At 38.3% G+C, this 18,139-nt stretch overlaps 1 pseudogene; it reads left to right on the forward strand.

The window, feature by feature from the left end:
- Positions 1–3,018: 3,018 nt before the first annotated feature.
- LOC131838396 (tigger transposable element-derived protein 1-like) lies at positions 3,019–12,690 on the forward strand (annotated as a pseudogene).
- The last annotated feature ends 5,449 nt before the right edge of the window (positions 12,691–18,139 follow it).

The raw sequence follows: 18,139 nt of genomic DNA on the forward strand, positions 1-18,139 counted from the left end.
TAAATACCTTCAAGAGACAAGGTCAGGTTGAATACTGGAGGGATTGGATATATTCATCTCACTATAAATATCAAGACTGTCTAGTGTGTCAAGATGAAATGACAAGGCATTCTTAGAAAAAGGAAAGCATTCAACCCCCACCAAAGCTAGATCCTGATCACCAAGCATGCATGAATAACAAAGACCTCTTACCATTTATTCATTCATTTACTTGTCATTTATTCAGTTGATATTTACTAATCAGAATGGGGTAGTGATTTGAGGCGTGGGCTTCAGAGTCAGACTGCCTGGATTTAAATCTCTGCTCTATCACTTACCAGAGTTCTGATCCCATGTATAAGTCAAGTTAAAGTTGGATTTGCTGTGGTGTCTCAGTCAGTTTAGACTGTTATAACAAAAATACTATAATCTGGGCAATATATAAATAACAAACATTTATCTCTCACGGTTCTGGAGGCTGGGAAGTCTGAGATCAAGGCACCAGCAGATACACTGTCTGGTGAGAGCTTGCTCCCTGGTTCATAGACAGCTACGAGGACAGCTTCTCACTGTCCTTCATGGCAGAAGCATGGGGGAGCTTCCCGGGTCTCTTTTATAAGGGTGCCAATCCCATTCATGAGAGGGATCTGCCTTCATTTTCTAATCACTGCCCAAAGTCCCTACCTCCAAATATCATCACACTGGGAATTAGGTTTCAACTAATTGAATTTGGAGGAGGAGCTATAAATTCCAGTCTGTGTATTAGATGACAACTGTGTATTAGATGTGTATTAGATGACAACCAAAATCTCAGCGACTTAAAACACCTTGATTTATTTCTCATTCAAGCTACATTTCCACTGTGGGAGAGAGAGCTGTGCTCCACGTAATCACTGAGCCATCCAGGGTGATGGAGACTCTCGCATCTTTTAGCTGTGTATGCATGTCAGCTTTTTGAGCACTGGAGGGTCTCATACCAGCAATTAAATGCTTCAACAGAGAAGTGATCCACAACACAGAAGTGACACATACCAATTCTACCCATAGCTTATTGCCCCTTACTAGCCACAAGACAACCTAACTACAAGAAGGTAAGAAAACTATCCTCCTACATCCTTAGAAAGAGAGGAGACCCTGGAGGAGGGTGAGCGCTAAAAGCTTCTATCACAACTTGGGCAAATTGCTTAACCTCTTTGTGGCTCTACTTCTATACCTGTAGAACAAAGATAATAATAGCTTATAGTTTATAAGTTATTGCAAGGATTAAGTTAATATACATAAAGCACTTTGAACTGTGCTTAACACAGTTCAAAATAATGCAATTATTATTAGGTACCAGTCATTCTGTTAAGTAGTTGGGACAAAATGATGAATTAGACAGCTCTCCCTACCCTAGGAATCCACACATTAGCAGAGAAGAGATACATATAAGTAATGATTCCACAGAAAATCTGATTAATAGCACTTGGGGAAATTATCTTTGTTCTGATTACTCAGTAATACACAAAAACAGAGCAGCATGGAAAAGTGGAACACAGGCTATGAAGTCAGTCAGTTCTTGATTTGACCCTTGGCTTTTACTGACTGTGACTTAGACAAGTGACTTAACCTCTCTGAACCTCAGTATTCTTCTCTGTAAAACTGGAACTCAAAAACATTCACCCGAGGTTAGTTATGAGGATTAAATATGAAGCAGGTAGCATAATGTGCAACATGTAGTTCAATTAATAGGAGCTAGTGTTTTGAATATACACTTAAACATTCTAGACAGCAACTTTTTGTGATTGATTCATTCCAAGTCAGTAAACATATACAGAGCACTTGTGTGCTTACCCATACTCCTTGGGGAATGTAAGTTTATCTAGCTTGCCTTTTTCAGGTCACATCAGTAAAGCAAAAAATGAAAAATAAAACAGAACAAAAACCTGCATAATCTAGAGCAACATATTCTTTGATCTAGCCCTTACCGTGCTCCCACCCCTACTCTCCAAAATTGAGCCCCCTTTAGATTCTTCCTAGTTATTTTGCAAGTTGCCAAACTTGTGGCTTCTCTGAGATCTAGTCTTCTTTCCTTCCTCTTTGTTCATCTTCCTGCACTGGACCTCTAGAGAGGGCTCTCTGGCTCCCACCAGCTCCACTGCACTCCACCCCACCCCTCACTGAAATGCATAAGGTAGTACATACAGGGGAGGATGGGATACTTTGTGGTAAATCAGCTGTTGTGGATATCTTTAATTAACTTTTAACTTATGAACAATGAACTCTCACATTCCTATGAATACCTACTTACTTGTCTTTGGTCAAGAATCTTTCCAATTTTTTATTTTGAGTAGTTGTGCAGATGTTAGCACAATCAGGATGAGTGTGCACTGTTAAAAAGTTGAGTTGCAAATCTACCCAACCAGATGACTCCTCTTCTATCCCAAGTTTTTTTAAAAAATGACACCAAATACCATAGAAAAGATAGGCAGTTGGTATTTTTTGATGTGTGTTTCTAATAAATAATTACCAATATGCTTTTCTATTGTTTAAGTCCTAATATCCTATAGATAATCAGTATATAGTAATAGCTTATAACATAGCTATAAATTATTGAAATATTCTCAATGGAATTAGATTAGATCTTCCGGAGCCTCCAGCCTGAGCGTAATGGCTATAAGCACTAGAAAATCAAGAGCATCAGAGGAGCTTGGGGCTAAAGTTTCTACCTCACTAATCCATTGAGCTTGATGAACTCCTAGGAGTTGAGGGAGGGGTGTTTCCTGCACTCTGCCCCTGGACACTGACAACCACCAAAGATACCACGTGTTGCATTTGCCTGAAATCCATGGTGACCTCCTCCACAGAATAGTGCTGTTCTGAAGCCAAATCCTGGGCCTCTGGTTCAGGTTCAGCTGCTGAAATCAGTCCTTCCTCACCCATGTACCTAATTTAGAAAGAACCTCGGGCTCCTGTCTACAGATCGTTAGCCCCTGCGTCCCAGGACACTTTACCTGCCTCTTTGCCTCTCTGGCATCAGCCAAGTTCACTAGAAGCAGCATGAAAAGTCCTCCAAAGGAGGTGAGCCCCAGTGCGCCTGGCTAGGAGAAGCCTGTAACTCCCTTTGTTGGTGACTAACTAACTGAGGGCTTGGTCCTCAACAACCAGTCACCTGATCTGAGACCTCCTGCTTCCTTCCTGTTCTAGCAAGATTTCTCTCATTGAAGCTGCATATGTTTTCCTTTTGTCTTTTTTTTTTCTTTTTTGAGAGATACTGAACAGGAGTGTGAGGATGTATGTCTGTGTGGGGGTTTTCATTTAGGGTGGTGTCTCATACTGTATCTTAGTATATATTTACATTTAATTAAAAAGTGTGAACTCCACTTTCATGATTGGCATTTCACTTTAGTAACAAACACCTTTGGTTTAAGAAATTATTCTTATTTTCTTTATTCATTCAAGAGCTATTTATTCCTGCCAGTGCTATGACAGTGACGAATAAGCCGGCTCTAATAGAACTTACATTCTGTTGGGCTAGAAAAACATTGAAGAAATAATACCATAATTCCTTAAATTACAATTATGGTAAGTGCTAAAAAGGAGGAAAATGAATTGCTAAGAGAGGATATGACAAGGCACCTGACTTGTCCAAAGAGGGGTAAAGGCTTCCTAGAAGGGGTGCTGACTGAGCTGAACTCTCAAGGGTAGGTAAAAAATAACTGGGCAAAGGATGTGTGTAAGGTGTAGGAAAGCACCATACTAGAGAACATTGCAGGAAGTTTAAACAACAGGTGCAAAGGCCCTGGGGAAGGGAAATGATGACTCTCGGGAACTGAAAAATGTGACTGAAATGCAAACATTCAGGGGAAGCATGCCCAAGAGGAAGCTGGTGAACAGGCAGAAGCCAGATCCCGAAGGGCCTTGTTCACCACACCAAAGACTCTGGTCTTTATCTTAGGAGCTATGGAAAGAATTGGAAGACTGTAACTCTTTTTTAAAGAGTTAATTCTAATTGCTGTGTGGGAAAAGTATTGGAGGGAGGGAGGGAATAGAATTAAGAAGTTATTTCATTAGTCTTAACTGAGAGGTGATAATGGGTTGGACTAACTTGTGGCAGTAGAGATAGGGAAAATTGGGCAGCCCTGAGATATGTTTAGGAGGTAGACTTCACAAACAACTAAGGCCTGAAACTTCAAACTAGTAGACATGAATTTAAGTTTTAAAAGGCAAAAAATTTAGTAAGGTTGAGGAGTATCTCTGTTTAGAAAGGGTGGCAGTTTACTTTGAGATAATAACATTTATGCAAAGGCTAGGGGTGTTATGGCAAAGTCCGATTTTATGCCTAAAACCTAAAATTTAAGGTTGTGAATCTATCTATCCTTTATGCCATATAAAACACATTAATTTATATATTATACATTCCTTTCATAAATATTCATACATTATATGAATACATATTCATATTATATTTATGAATATCTGTGTATTCAGAATGTGCCCTTAAGAACAATGAGGAACTCAGATGTTCAGGTCACATTTCTCTTGAACATTGGGCTACAGTGGGCTACTCAGCCTGGTTAGTGTGCTTGAGAAATAATGGAAATAGAAGATGTGTTTATATTACATATTTTAAATTGTATCTGCATTTTATTGCTATTTGTTTCTTCCTCATTCCTTAAAGAAGAAAGATCTATAACAACTAAAGCTATGGGTTCCCAGGGAAGCCAGACACAGATATAGTAGTTGGAGAGAAAGATCTCTAGCATCTCCATTTCCTTCACCCATCTGGAATCAGATTGATTCCTTGCACTTGAGAAAGTCTGATGAGTGAGAGGTGAGTTGTGGCCGTCTGATACTTCTGACAAGGTGCCACTGGGTGAATGAGGACTTAGGAAATAGGAGCTCTACCTCCCACACTTGACCTGACTTCCTGGATTGCCTTGAGTGGATTACTTGACTCTGAACTAGATTGCATATGGGATCCCCATAAGATGTGTTCTATGATTCAAAGGGAGACTACAAAGTCTCCTACCTCATAGTTCACAGACATGGTTTCTCTAATAATTTTTAAAAGATTTTATTTATTTATTATTTGAGAAAGCGAGAGAGAGAGAACTCTAGAGAACACAAGCGTTGGAGAGGTAGAAGCAGGGTCCCCGCTGAGCAGGAAGCCCAATGCGGGGCTCAATTCCAGGACCCTGGAATCACGACCTGAGCTGAAGGTGGCCACTTAACCAAATGAGCCATCTAGGCACTCGTGGTTTCTCTATCCATTAATTCATTTGACAAATGAGAAGCACTTTGTACCAAGTATTACTGTAGGCATCAGGCAAAGGGCAATGAACATAAGCAGACAAACATCCTCATGGAATTTACATTCTAGTGTTGGCAGTTGCTCCATTCAAACTCTGGTATCCTTAATAAGCAGTTAAAAGAGGTGTTTTTTTGTTTCTTTCTTTCTTTTTTTTTTTTTTTTTTTCCTAACACTAGTCAGAGAAAGTTTGTTCTTCAGTATTTACCATACCAGGCATCATCTCCTTCCTTCAGGAGCTCATTCCTCTGAAGACTCAAGTAGGGTGAAGTAGTTCCTTCTTCTTACTTTTTATATGTGACTTGCTTCAGCACCCACACCAGGCATGCATGTCTGATGACCCCTCAGCTTACTGTACCCAGGCCACTTTAAGGGAAAGAGGTCAGGGGAGTTTCCACAGTAAAGACAGGGTCACTGAAGGTTTAGTGAAGTAGATTTACAGAGTCCGTTATCTGGTTTTAACTAACTTGCCATCGCAAAATAGAAAGGTGGCTCTAAAAGATTCTTACCCCAAAAAATGACAGTTAGAACTTAACGCCAATGATATATGGAATACTTACATGCCATTTACCATACTCCAGCCACTGTCTTAAGTGCTTTGTCTCTATTAATTCATTTAACCTTCACAAAAACCCTGTGAGAAAGGGATTATTTTTACCCCCCACCTTTTTTTTTTAAAGATTTTTATCTATTTATTTGATAGAGAAAGATCTCAAGTAGGCAGGAGGCAGGCAGAGAGAGAGGGGGAAGCAGGGCTCCCCGCTGAGCAGAGAGCCCGATGTGGGGCTCGATCCCAGGACCCTGAGATCATGACCTGAGCTGAAGGCAGAGGCTTAAACCACTGAGCCACACAGGCGCCCCACCCCGGCGCCCCACCCCCACCTTTTTTTTTTTAAGTAGGCTCCAAGCCCAGTGTAGAACCCAGGGCAGAGCTTGAACTCACAACCCTGGGATCAAGACCCAAATTGAGATCAAGAGTTCAGCACTTAACAGACAGAGCCACCCAGGTGCCCTCTTCTAGTCCCATTTTAGACATGAGGAAACTGGGCCATGGAGAGTTTGTTTCTAGTTCTTAATCCAGCTCAGGCAGCCTGTCTCTGCTCAGTGCTTTTAAGTACAAATGACACTCCTTATAAGTACAAGGAAACAAGAAAATGGCAGAGAAAACATTTCTCTTCCTCTTGGTACAACACCTCAGTCATACATCTCAGGAAGTTAAAGTTTCGACCAGTGTGACAGTCAAACAAATTTTCATGAAACTATCAAGAAGGTTATTTGTAATATGGATTTGCACTCATTATCCTTAATGATGAACTTTTCCTTATTTATTATATTTTGGGATATCAGGCCAATAATAGTAGGGCATGTGTTGAATGAATAAATGAATTAATTGATATGTGTTAGTGTTTTCTTGAATAAGCACCAGGTCAGAACAATTTGGAGACTACTCCCCCAGAGATTAACAGATAGCTAAACAAATTTCTTTGAGGATTCAGAAGCTTGCACTCCAAATTGCTTGTTGTGGTTACTTTTGGGAACTGAGATTATAGGCAAGAAATAGTGTTAAGATAAAATTTCCACTTAAAACCTTTAGATTTAAATAGTGTTGGAATTTTCCAAACTACCATGAAACATTTTACAAGAGCCACCCAGATGCCCTGAAGTTTAGCCCACACTGTTCACCAGGCTGTGAGCCTAGAGGCACCTTCTTCTAATTCACACATTGGATAATGCTGTTTTAACTAGATTGTTAACTCCCAAGAGTAGAGAGCATTCTTGTTCATCTGGCACAGTTCCTGGCAACACGCCTTGTCAAAAGACTCTCAGTAAATACCTGTTGAATTGAATTTCAGAGTACATTTTCAGACATAAAGTTCTGACATGCTCCATCATTTTTAATCTCCTTTATTCAGTTATGCAGGAAATCAGCAACCACACTGACTTTATGCTCTTTTAAGCATCTCTCACAGTGTCAAATACCTTAGGGATATTTAGTGGCGATTAATTTATTATGATAAATGACCCTAATTCATTTCTGCTCTTTTCATCACATTTTCTTATCTATTTTATGATCTACTTTCTAAGTTTTATTTATTATGTTTTATCTTCCAAAGAGCCTTACATGATTATAGTGCTCACACACATAATAAATTCTGAAGTTTTTGTAGTTAAATCAAATGAGACATTGAATCCACCTAAGAATTTATGATTCCTTATAAACTACAGTGCCATAATACACAGCAGGAATCCAATAGATTTGATTGTTGACAAAATGAGATCACAGTTAAAGATCTTGAAAAATTTTTAAATTAAAAAAAGGCCGGGGTGCCTGGGTGGCTCAGTGGGTTAAGGCCTCTGCCTTCGGCTCAGGTCATGATCCCAGGTTCCTGGGATCAAGCCCCGCATCGGGCTCTCTACTCAGCAGGGAGCCTGCTTCCTCCTCTCTCTCCCTGCCTGCCTCTCTGCCTACTTGTGGTCTCTGTCTGTCAAATAAATAAATAAAATCTTAAAAAAAAAAAAAAAGGCCTAATTACCTATGCATGTAGAAAATTCTGTCAACAAGTATCCACTGTTAATTGCATTGGCTTTTCCACTAGAGGTCTCATGTAAACCAATGAGAAAATATTCCTTTACACACATGTATTGGTCTTTTGAAAGGTCTTGATAGACAAATTTAATGCTGTTATGCAAAACAAAACAAACAAACAAACAACATCAACACCAACAAAAAACCCTTACCTACTCTATACAAAGAGGGAAGAAGAGGAAGAGGAGAAAAGGAGTAACAACTGCTATTTATCTTTTTAAAGAAAAAGTTGGGGCGCATGGGTGGCTCAGTCGGTAAAGCACCCAACTCTTCATTTTGGCTCAGGTCATGATCTCAGGGTCAAGCCCCAAGTCTGTCTCAACATGGAGTCTGCTTGAGATTTTCTCCTTCTCCCTCTGCACTAGCCACCTACCCACCCACTTCATACGTGAGCTCAGTCTCTAAAATAAATAAATAAATAAATAAAACACACTCCTTGTGTGTAAATAAATAAATAAATAAAACACACTCTCTGTGTAAATCTGGGACGCCTGGGTGGCTCAGTGGGTTGAGCCTCTGCCTTCGGCTCAGGTCATGATCTCAGGGTCCTGGGATTGAGTCCCGCATCGGGCTCTCTGCTCAGCAGGGAGCCTGTTTTCTCCTTTCTCTCTGCCTGCCTCTCTGCCTACTTGTGATCTCCGTCTGTGAAATAAATAAATAAAATCTTTTAAAAGTAAAAAAAATTAAAAATAATAGAGAATAAATAAATCTTTAAAAAAGAAAAGATTCACTTTCTGGTTATGTGGAAATTCATAATTTTCCAGAAGAGAGCAACTATAAGGATTAAATAACTGAAGCCTTTTTTTTTTTTTTTTTTTTTTAAGTAAGCTCTCTACCCAATGTGGGGCTTGAACTCACAACACCAATATCAAGATTTGCATGCTTCATCAACTGAGGCAGCCAGGCACCCAAAGGATTAAATAACTAAATCTTTTGAAAATGATCAAAAAATGGGATAATTTAGTGAAAACCATCAAATAATTGAAGACTACCTGAACATTAAAGATGCAAAAGATCAAACCTCAAAGCTCATGTGCTGAAGTTTAAAAGAAAGGTCCAGAGACTTTGAATCACCCAACTCAGTTTAAAGTTAAAAGTTATTAATCACTGCTTTCCTCCACTGAAACTGAATTATACTCATCACTTGATCATTAAGGAAGTTAAAATATAACTTACGAAAGTAAGATGTATTTTGTATGAAATATGTTATGTATGTTAAAATATTTTCTATAGTATCTATAGAAGCAAACAAGGCTTTCCGTATGATCAATGACTATGGAATCAGACTGCTTGGGCTCCAGTCCTGGCTACACCATTTATTAGCCTCATGACCTTGGCAAATTACTTGATGTCTCCATTCTATAAAAAGGGGATAATAAATGTACCCAACTCAGAATGCTTTGGTGGGGGGAGCAATGAAATTTTATGTGTAAAATATTTAACACAGGGCCTGGACCATAGGAAATATCCAATAAAATTTTATGATTGTTATTAGAGATATGATAAAGAACTTATGAACCAAGCTGATAATAAAAAAAACAAAAGGTTTCAAATACTGAACATCCACAATTTATCAGTGACCACGTTAGTCATTTTCTGTACCTTATTTTTTTTAATTGGTTGTTTTTAAATTATAGAAGACACACATGCCCCATGGCAAAAGAATGAAAAGAACACAACATGATTTAATGTGAAAGTGAAAATGAAAAGATCCCAGCCTACACCGATATCGAAGTTGACAATTTCTGTTCCAAGGACTCAGAGCTAACTGCTGTAAACTTTCTTTTTGGTAGAATAAGGTCATGTGCTCCTAGAGATTTCTATGCCTATAATAGCTTATACATATATAACCCTCATCTTTTAGTACACAAACTGCTATCCATACTATCCTGCAACTTGCTTTTTTCTATTTATTATATATTGATTTTCTTCCTATATCATTTTTTTTAAAAAATAAACTTTTCGGGGCGCCTGGGTGGCTCAGTGGGTTAAAGCCTCTGCCTTCGGCTCAGGTCATGATCTCAGGCTCCTGGGATCGAGCCCTGCATCGGGCTCTCTGCTCAGCGGGGAGCCTGCTTCCTTCTCTCTCTCTGCCTACCTCTCTGCCTGCTTGTGATCTCTCTCTGTCAAATAAATAAATAAAATTTAAAAAAAATAAAAAATAAAAAAAATAAACTTTTCATGCTGGGATAATTTTGGACTTAGATCAAATTGTAATGTGAACTTATAAGTAGTATGAGACATGAAATATGAATACATTACATGACAAAGGTACATGTGTCATCCATAAGAATTAATACTGGTACATTAGTATTCACTAAACTCTGCACTTTGTTCAGATTTCAATAGCTTCTCTGCTAGTGTCTCTTCATAGTGTTATATGGCATAAGTGTACCATAATATACATAATCCTGTTGACAAATTTTCATATTGTTTCTAGTTTTTGTTATTGTTTGCAATAACTAATAAACACGAATTTGTGTAGAGGCACGCCTCTTTTTATTGCCCTTTGCTCTATCACACTTCACAGATCTGAAGTTCTTACCAGCTGAAGGGCTATGGCAGCCCTATATCTAGGAAATCTATTGGCACGATTTTTTTCAGCAGCGTTTTCTCACTTCATGTTTTTGCATCAGATCTTGGCAATTCTTGAAATATTTCAAACTCTTTCATTATTTTATTAATTTTGACCATGTGTGATCAGTGATCTTTGATGTTGCTACTGTAATTGGAGGTGGGGGCACGATGAACCAATGAATTTAATTGATAAAAGTTGTGTATCCTTTTCTTTTTTTTAAGATTTTATTTATTTATTCGACAGACAGAGATCACAAGTAGGCAGAGGCAGGCGGAGGGAGAGAGGAGGAAGCAGGCTCCCCGCTGAGCAGAGAGCCCGGGACTCTGAGATCATGACCTGAGCTGAAGGCACAGGCTTTAACCCGCTGAGCCACCCAGGCGCCCCAATGTTGTGTATTCTGATGGCTCCATCAACTAGCTATTCCCTTGGCCTCCCTATTCCCTGAGACACAACAATATTGATATTAGGTCAATTAATAACTATGCAATGGATTCTATGCAAAGTGTTCAAGTGAAAGGAAGTGTCACATGCCTCTCACTTTAAATCAAAAGCCAGAAATAATTAAGCTTAGTGAGGAAGGCATGTTGAAAGTTCAAGATAAGCCAAAAATTAGGCCTCTTGCAACAGTTGCTCAAGTTGTGAATACAAAGGAAACGTCCTTGAAGGAAATTCAAAGTGCTACTCCAGTGTACACATGAATGATAAGAAAGCGAAAGAACCTTATTGCTGATATGGAGAAGGTTTTCGAGGTCTGGGTAGAAGATCAAACCAACCACACCATTCCTGTAAGCCAAAGCCTAATCCAGAGCAAAGCCTGAGCTCTCTTTAATTCTATGAAGGCTGAGAGAGGTGAGGAAGCTGTGGAAGATAAGTTTGAAGGTAGCAGAGGTTGGTTCATGAGGTTTAAGGAAAGAGGCTCTCTCTGTCATATTAACGTGCAAGGTGAAGCAGCAAGTGCTGATACAGAAGCTGCATCAAGTTATCCGGAAGATCTAGCTTGGATTAGTCATGAACGTGGCTACACTATACAGGATTTTCAGTGCAGATGAAACAGCCTTCGGTTGGAAGAAGATGTCCTGGAGGAGAGGATAGCTAAGAGAAGCCAATGCCTGGCCTCAGAGCTTCAAAGGGCAGACTGACTCTCTTGTTAGGGGCTAGGCACCTGATGGCTTTGAATTGAAGTCAATGCTCACTGACCATTCAGAAAATCCTAGGGCCCTCAGGAATTGTGCTCAATCTACTCTGCCTGTGATCGGCAAATGGAACAACGAAGCCTGGGTGACAGCACATCTGTATACCACATGGTCTACTGAATATTTAAAGTCCACTCTTGAGAGCTACTGTTCAGAGAAAAAGATTACTTTCAAATCATTACTGCTCATTGACAATGTGCCTGGTCACCCAAGAGCTCTGATGGAGATGTACAGTGAGATTAATATTGTTTTCACACCTGCTAACACAACATCCATTCTTGGAGCCCTTGGATCAAGGAGTAATTTCATCTTTCAAACCCTGTTGTTTAATAAATACATTTCATAAGGCTATACAGTGATTCCTCTACTGGATCTGGGCAAAGAACTGAAACCTTTTGGAAAAAGTTCACCATTCTAGATGCCATTAAACATTTATGTTTCACGGGAAGAAGTCAAATATCAATATTAACAGGAGTTTGGGAGAACCTGATTCTGTCGTCCTGGATGACTTTGAGGGGTTCAGGACTTCAGTGGAGGAGATAACTGCAGATTGGTGGAAAAGGAATAGAAGAAGAATTAGAAGTGGAGCCTTGACTGAATTGCTACAATCTCATGATAAAATGTTAATGGATAAGAAGTTGCTTCCATAGAAGGGAAAAAAAAGGGGGGTTTTTTTGAGGTGGAATCTATTCCTGGCACAGAGGCTGTGAAAATTGTTGAAATGGCAACAGAGGGCCTAGAATGTTACATAAACTTAGTTGATAAAGCAGAGGCAGGTCTTGAAAGGATTAACCCCAATTTTGAAAACTTCACTGTGGGTAAAATGGTATCAAACAACATCACATGCTACCGAGAAATCAGTCATGAAAGGAAGAGTCAATCAGTGTGGAAAATGTCACTGTTAACCTTATTTTAACAAATTGCCGCAACCATCCCAACCTTCGTAACCACCATGCTGATCGGCCATCCACATTGAGGCAAGACCCTCCAGCAGCAAAAAGATTATGCCTCACTGAAAGCTCAGATGATGGTTAACATTTTTTAGCAATGAAGTATTTTTTAATTAAGGCATGCACATCAGTTTTTTTCTTTTTGACATAATGCTATTGTACACTTAATAGACTTCAGTATAGTATAAACAAAACTTTTAAATGCACTAGGAAACCAAAAAATTCATTTTACTTACTTTATTGAGATGTTCATTTTATTGTGGTGGTTTGAGGTCTGCAGTATCTTTGTTCATTTGTACGATAGGATAATCTTAGAAAAAGAACTGCTAGGTTGAAAGATGTGTACATTTTGTGTATAATTTTGATGTGCATATTACCATATTGCCTTCAGAGAAGTTTACACTAATTCATATTCTACAACATTTAAATGAGTTCTTATTTGCCCATGAATCTTGTTGATATGAGAGTGAAAATGACATTTTGGGTTTTTTTTTTTTCTTCATTTGCAGTTCTTTAATAATGAGTAAAGTAGAGGATCTTTTTAAATGTTTATTGGCAATTTGTATTTCATTTTTGTATGAGTTACCAATTTTTCTCCTTTATGCAGAAGTTGTTCATTTTTTCCTTATTGATTTATGAGAGCTCTTTTATACTAAGGAAATTAGCCATTTGTTATATTTGTTGCAAATATTCTTCTAGCTGATATTTTGTCCTTTGACTTTATTTATATCAATATTTAGCTACACACAAAATGAAAAAATTTAATTACCATATTTCTTTTTACACTCTGGGTTTATTTTTGTTCCATGACAATATTATTGTAAAATATTCACCTCTGTATATATTTTTTCTAATCATAATTTTGTAAAGTAATTGTTACAAGAACAATTGATATTCTCAAGGAATATTGAGATGTCTTCAGACACAACTTTATAAGTACTACTCTATTACAAAGATCTTATGAAATCATTTCAAAAGATTAACACCATGACTCTGACTTTGTTTTATTGGATTTCTCCTTATTTTGGACCTTGATATTGAAGGGTTTGCAGAAACCCAGAGAAAGCTAGGATGATTCATGGTCAGTTTGTCTTTGGTTGCGTTAAACTCTGGTATTTGTGTGTCTTCCTTTGATATATTTGCAAGCCAGTTTTTTTTTTTTTTGGTGTAAGCTTCTTTTTTTGCTGTTGAACATACTGACCCATAAACCCTTTATTTCATGAAATTCTTCAGCTCAGAAAGAGGTGAAACGCACTTCCATGGCAATGATTTGTTTTATTTATTTATTTATTTATTTATTTTTAGTTTATGTCAATACAAAATGCTATGTCAGGTCCTTGAACCAATCTTTTTTTGAGGCCAAAGTGCGTTGAGAGCTCCACTAACGTCCTCTTTAAATGCTTCATGGAAATACATGTATATGTTCCTAGGTTTCTCCTAGGTTACATTTTCTTGAGCATGGTGCTTCCTATTCTTATCTTTACATCAAGAGTTAGTCATCGGGCGCCTGGGTGGCTCAGTGGGTTAAGCCGCTGCCTTCGGCTCAGGTCATGATCTCAGAGTCCTGGGATCGAGTCCCACATCGGGCTCCCTGCTCAGCAGAGAGCCTGCTTCCCTCTCTCTCTCTTTGCCTGCCTCTCCATCTACTTGTGATTTCTCTCTGTCAAATAAATAAATAAAGTCTTTAAAAAAAAAAAAAAAAAAAAAAAAAAGAGTTAGTCATCTTTGGGGCACCTGGGTGGCTCAGTGGGTTAAGCCTCTGCCTTCGGCTCAGGTCATGATCTCAGGGTCCTGGGATCGAGCCCCGCATCAGGCTCTCTGCTCAACAGGGAGCCTGCTTCCCTCCCCTCTCTGCATGCCTCTCTGCCTGCCTCTCTGCCTACTTGTGATCTCTCTCTCTCTCTGTTAAATAAATAAATTAAAAAAAAGAGTTAGTCATCTTTTTAGTGTTTACTAGGTTTTCTACTTAGCTGATGCCAATTTTTATTTTATCCCAGTGGTGTAAGCACTCACTGAATATAGTTTCCCCAATTGTTTTTGTCTTGCTTCTTTGTTGATGAGGTCATTTCCATCACAAATATAAGCCTTTGACTAATTTACATTCCACTCTCTGACTCAATCAAATGGACTATCTCATGGCAAAGATCCATCACGTTCTTCATTTCTTCAATCTCATTGCTAATAGTTAAATTTTGTTTCAGATTCCTTTAAAAAAAAAAGAACATTTTTGACATTTTCATGGAAATAAGTGGAGAAGAGTAGGCAATAAAGAAACTATGCCAAAGTACAGTTGCTGGGCGATTAACAAGATTTATCCTGTAGCTAAATGGTTTATTTATTCATTAATTCCACAAATATTTAAAAGCACCTACTATATGCCAGGCATTGTCATGATCCCTCATGGAGCTAAGTCAAGTGATGGGATAATGATAGCCAGTATATATTGATTATTCTGATAATGATAGACAGTGTGCTGCATGCTTCAATAGCTCTATATCAAGTTCTTCACCTGTAAAGTGGGGATAATAGTCATAGTTATACATAAAAAGTTGAAAGAATTGAATGAAATAGTATGTGTAAAGCTAGAACAAGGCTGAATATATACATATATATATAAACATACCTTAGTTGTTGTAGTTTTATTATTATCATTATTTTCTTTGCTATTTAAAATACCTCACAAAGCTGGGCTATTGTTATCCTCATTTTACAGATAAGAAAATTGAAGCTTAGGGTGCCTGGGTGGCTCAGTGGGTTAAGCCTCTGCCTTCGGCTCAGGTCATGATCCCGGGGTCCTGGGATCGAGTCCCGCATTGGGCTCTCTGCTCAGCAGGGGGCCTGCTTCCCTTCCTCTCTCTCTGCCTGCCTCTCTGCCTACTTGTGATCTCTCTCTGTCAAATAAATAAATGAAATCTTAAAAAAAAAGAAAGAAAAAAAAAGAAAGTTGAAGCTTAGTGATTTTAAGAAAGCTATTCAAGGAAGACCACACAGTTAATAATAACAGAAGTAGGATTCAATATCAGGTAAACAATTCTCAGCTTATTCTTTCAACCACTCAGCTTTCTAGTTTCCTATACTCTGGATAATGTGTAAAATTTAAACTTCCTCTCTAGTACAATTATGAATGGTTGTACATATCATGGACTTTTCTGGTCAAACCTGCAAATATTAAGTTGGTAAATGCTAAAGGTCCACTTTATTGCCCCCATTTTCTAGTTGAGAAAAAGAGATTTAGAGAGGTCTTATACAGAAAAAGTGTCTGAGCTTAGATCTTAAAACAGGGGTCCAAGTCCATATCACACTGACTAAAGATCTTTTTAACCCTATTAAAACACAGTCATGGTAAAAATATCTATTCACATTTATGGAATACATTTAACAGTATTACTGATAGTTACAGTTATAGTGGTGAACATCATCACTAGCTCTTAAATTATATAATATGACTTTGACTATATGGCTTTTAAAAATAGCCTAAAATATAGAAATGTTTGTGAATGTAATTTTTTTGAAATGTAAAGAAAGAAAGAAAGAAAGAAATGTCTTAAGATTTTGAAAGACATTTCTAAAATATTTATTTATTTATTTATTTGAGCAAGAGAGCAAGCATGAGAGAAACAGGGGGACGGAGAGAGACAAGCAAACTCTGTACTGAGCATGGAGCCTGATGTGGGGCTCAATCTCAGGACCCTGAGATCATGACCTGAGCTGAAATCAAGAGTAGGATGTTCAATTGATTGAGCCACCCAGGCACTCCTTGGACATTTTGAAATACACTTTTTATTTTGGAGAAATTTTAGATTTGCAGAAAAGTTGCTAAAAAAACCCCCGAGAGTCTACATGTACCCCTCCCTGTTTCCCCATTACACTGCCAGTGTACATTATCATCGCACATTTATCAAAACTGAGAAACTGACATTGGAACATTATTGGTAACCAAATGACTGACTTTACTGGATTTTCCCAAACATTTTCATTAGTGTTTTCTTTCTGTTCCAGAATCCGATCCAGGGTACAACACTGCATTTAGTTGTCATGTCTCCCCTGTCTCCTCTGGTCTATAACAGTTTCTCAATCCTTCATTGTTCTTCTTGAGCTTATGTTGAAAAATACCAGCCAAGTATCCTGTAGAATGTCCCCCCTGCCTGAGTTTTCCTGATGTTTGTTTCATGTTTTGACTGGGGTTATATTATGAATATTTTAAAGTGGAGGGATTAAAAAAAATAATCCAAAAAAATGTATAAGGAAAAGCAACGAGCTTCTGACCTACACCAGTCCGGGCAATTTTTTACAATGTGAATCTCACCTAAAAAAGGTTACTAATTCAACAAAAATTTCTTAAGCACCTACTATGTACTAGACACTATTCCAGGCACAGAGGGTATATTAAGGACAACCGGCCTAGACTGAATGGTTGTGAAAGGCCTCTTGGAGGAGGAAACATTTGAAAGGCCCAAATGACAAGATAGAGCTAGATAAGAGCAGAGTTTTGGGAGAGGAACATTTAGGCAAAGGGTAACTAGTGCAAAGGCTTTGTAGCACAGAATAAACAATGTATTTGAAAAGCTTCAATAAGGGCAGAGTGACTGGGTCATTGGTATCAGAGGAAGAGGGGTAGATGAGATGAGCAAAGTGGCCCGGGGGTAGCTTGCACTGGACTTTGTAGGCCATGGCAAGGAATATGGATGTTATGCTGAGTAGGACAGAAAATCTTTGCAAGGTTTTAACTAAGATAAGATTTTAACTAAGAACTATATATAATCTTATATACTTTAAAAGGCTCACTCTGGATGCTTTGCAGAGTATGAAATTTGGGAGGGTGAGAGTAGTAGGTAGGAGCCCTGTTAGACAATAGCAGTAGTCTGGGCAAGAAAAGATGATGACTGAGGTAGGAATGGAAAGTAGTGGATATAAAGAGAACTGGTTGGATTGGGATATGTTTCAGAAGATAAAGGGACAGCACTTAGTAATGGATTGAATGTGAGGTAAAGATTCTCAAGTTTTGGGCACCTGGGTGGCTCAGTTGGTTAAATGACTGCCTTTGGCTCAGGTCATTATCCTGGGGTCCTGGGATCAAGCCCCACATCGGGCTCCCCCTGCTCTGTGGGGAGCCTGCTTCTCCCTCTCCTTCTGCCTGCTACTCCCCATCTTGTGCTCTCTCTGTTTATCAAATAAATAAATAAAATCTTAAAAAAAAAGATTCTCAAGTTTTCAGCTGGATAAACTGAATTGATGATGGTGCAATTTATTGAGAGGGAGAGAACTGGCAGAGTATATGTTGCGGAAGGAAGATGGGGAGGCTCGGGAAATAAAAAATGATCTGTTTGGATCAAATTAAATTTGAAATGTTTCAAGTCATCACAAAGGTAGATATAAGTTTGGCATCCACAAGAGAAGTTAGGGCTGAAGACATAAAATCCATATACAAAATAAATGCATATGCATGTAATATTAGTAACTTAATTTACTAGGAAGAGTGGCCTTATACCAATATTTGCTCATTTATTTATTAATCAATTCATTGATTCATATACTTATTCCACAAATATTTATTGCAGAGCA

Source organism: Mustela lutreola, chromosome 1 (assembly GCF_030435805.1).
Source record: "Mustela lutreola isolate mMusLut2 chromosome 1, mMusLut2.pri, whole genome shotgun sequence".
Lineage (NCBI taxonomy): Eukaryota > Metazoa > Chordata > Mammalia > Carnivora > Mustelidae > Mustela > Mustela lutreola.